The following is a 3,121-nucleotide window of genomic DNA, read 5'->3' on the forward strand; positions in this document are numbered from 1 at the left end:
ACCCCACACTCGACTTCACACCTGTAATTATCTCGGGGTATTTTTCCATTCTACACTACACTAAAGTTCTCCCCTGTAATTATCTTGGGGTATTTTTTGTTTCCACATGATATTGGAGTCACCCTGGTTTTTCCCCACAGTTGTAGCAGGATAAACGGATGCTGTTATAACCAGGGATAAATGCAAGGTATTGTGTTGCGAGTTGAACTCTGATAAAACCAGGGATGAGATCCAAGTTTGGAAAAGACCCATGATTGCAAACACCTCAGAAGTTAACAAAACAAAAGATACTCAGAGGTGGTTGGCCATTGGCCGCCTCTGCCTAGTGACCCCGGACTTCCTTCGTGGTCTTCCCATACAAATACTAACTAGGGATGACCCTGCTTATCTTCCAAGATCTGATGAGATTGGGCTAACCTGGGCTATCCAAGACAGGAAGCAACTCCTCCACAGATGCAAACCAGCTCAGCACAGACGTTGACAACAAACGTCGAGGCTCACTTTGTATCGAATGAAGGGAGTAGAACAAGGGACGTTAGTTTGGCAATCACATCCCTTTGAAGGCTGCAGCCCGTCAGTTTGGTGTAGTGGTTAGGAGCGTGGACTCTAATCTGGGAGATCCGGGTTTGATTCCCCCCCCCTTCCACATGCAGCTGCCGATGTGACCTTGGGTCAGCCACAAGTTCTCTCAGAGCTGTTTTCTCAAGGGCAGTCCTCGAAAGAGCTCTCTCAGCCCAACAGGGTGCCTGTTGTGGGGAGGGGAAGGGAAAGGAGATTTTAAGCCACTCTGAGACTCCTTTAGGTAGTGCAGGGTGGGGTATACATCCAATCTTCTTCTCCTCCTCCTCCCCTTCTTCTTCTTCTTCTTCTTCTTCTTCTTCTTCTTCTTCTTCTTCTTCTTCTTCTTCTTCTCCTCTTTGACTCCTGTCCCCGGCTGAATTGGAAGCCGCTGATCCGAGGGCTGCCCAAGCGCGATCCCTTTTTTGGTGTCCTTGCTGATCCTGCCTGCCGGCATTTGGGCTTCATCTGAAACCCCGAAGCCTCTCTTCCATTTGTGGATAATCCAAAGGAGCCATCTTCATAGTTTCAGTTGGTTTCAGGTGCATTGCTTGTCCACTGATGACAGTCATCAGGCAAAAGGAAACACACTCATGAAACACCCATGAAGCTGCCTTATACTAAATCAGACCACTGGTCCATCGAAGTCAGTATTTGCTCACATTGGCAGTGGCTCTCCAAGGTCTCAAGCAGCGGTCTTCCACATCACCTATGGCCTGGTCTTTTTAACGGGAGGTGCTGGGAATGGAACCTGAGAGCTCTGGCACGCCAAACAGATGCTCTACCTTTGAGCCACAGCAACCATGCAACAGTAGTGGAAATGTTCACCCAATATCACAGGAACCCCATCTTGATGTCCACTCTAACCCAGCATGTGGACCATCCTTATTCCTCCTCCCTTCATAAGAACATAAGAGAAGCCAATGTTGGATCAGGCCGATGGCCCATCCATTCCAACCCAGGAGACTAGAAACACTCGATGGCTTCATTCTCTCATTACCAAAGGAGGAGGAAGAAGAAGAGGAGGAGGAGGAGATTGGATTTATACTCTGCCCTTCACTACCCAAGGGAGTCTCAGAGCCGCTTACAAACTCCTTTCCCTTCCTCTCCCCACAACAGACACCCTGTGAGGTAGGTGGGGCTGAGAGAGCTCTGACAGAAATTGCTCTTTTTCAAGAGCAGCTGTGCCAGAACTATGGCTTGCCCAACGTCATCTAGCAGGTGCAAGTGGAGGAGTGGGGAATCAAATCCGGTTCTCCCAGATCAGAATCTGTGCACTTAACCACTACACCAAACTGGAAGAATGAGTGTAATAGAAAGATGGGCACCTTAAAGAATCTACTCTTGGGGGCTGGGGTGATTCTCTTCTTTGACGATACGGTCAGTTCCCATAGTGTTGTAGAAGAAAGTCAAGTCCCAGAGCTGTCCCTAACTCCTTGCACCTCTGCTGCCTCCGGTGGCCATGGTATCCCACAGCAAGTGCCGTTCAGAAAGCCAAGGGAAGGGGAAGCGAAGCTTACCTCACTTGACCTTCAGATCCTTCCACTGTGCCGTTTACAAAGAGAAAAGGTGTGACATGGAAGCCAAAGAGAGAAGAGAAAGCAAAGGGGGGGGGGAGGGAGAGAATTAAAACCCACACAGCCGTCTAGTGTGCCGAGAACACCCCGGCCTTTGTGGCGATGTCGTTGGGAGAAAGCCTCTCGTCAAGTGCACAACGCCACCACTCGACGTGGCTGGTGGGCACGTTCTGCACGCACTCCGGCGACCCTTGGCATCTCTCCCCCTCCACCCCTTCCCTTTTGGCACGGCGGAGTCAATAAAATCAGATCGAGGCTTAACGGTCCTCCACAAAAGGAGAAGTGGCAGCGAGGGGTGTATGTGTGAGAAGTGAATTGGCTTTTCAAGCGCTGGAGCCCGTCCAGCTCCCTGAGAAGTGGGGAGGGAGATTGGCAGTGCCAGCCTTTGAGTGGCAGGGCCCTCGCGAGCAAAGTTGTCGGGAAGTCATCCCGTTGGGCCTTCGCTTGCCAGCTCCCACTTGTGATGCGACGGGAGGGTGCGGGACAGATTGGCAGGCGCCGGGGCTCGTGGAAGGGAGAGCGTGGATGGATGGATGGGGGAGATCGGCTCTGGAAGGGTGCCAAGGTTCCGTGGCGTTCTGCCACGAAAGCAGGGTGTTCCTTTTCTTTTCCTTCTTTTTCGGTCTTCTTCCCCCTCCTCTTCTCCCAAGCAGGCTGGCACGGAAAGCCTCCCTGAAAAGGATCTGACAGTTTGAACGACACTCGATGGCTTAGTTTCGGCGTTCCCGGCCTGGCTCGCCAGCCAAGCAGGTCTGCGGCATGAAAGACTCTATTAGGCGACTGAAGCCCCTCGGATGTTGGGTCCTTCGCTCCCTTTTGACCCGAGGTACTTGAGGACAAAAGAACACAACGGGCAACTTTTCAGGAAAGTCGAAAGGACGCGCAAAGGGAAGACGGCCACTCGGAAGGGATGCCGAGGGCCTCCAAGACCCCACACACAGTGAGACACACTTCCTGGGGTGGAGTGGGATCGAACAGAGAAGGTG

This window comes from Gekko japonicus, unplaced genomic scaffold (assembly GCF_001447785.1).
Source record: "Gekko japonicus isolate JY-2015 unplaced genomic scaffold, Gekko_japonicus_V1.1 scaffold1130, whole genome shotgun sequence".
NCBI classification, from domain to species: domain Eukaryota; kingdom Metazoa; phylum Chordata; class Lepidosauria; order Squamata; family Gekkonidae; genus Gekko; species Gekko japonicus.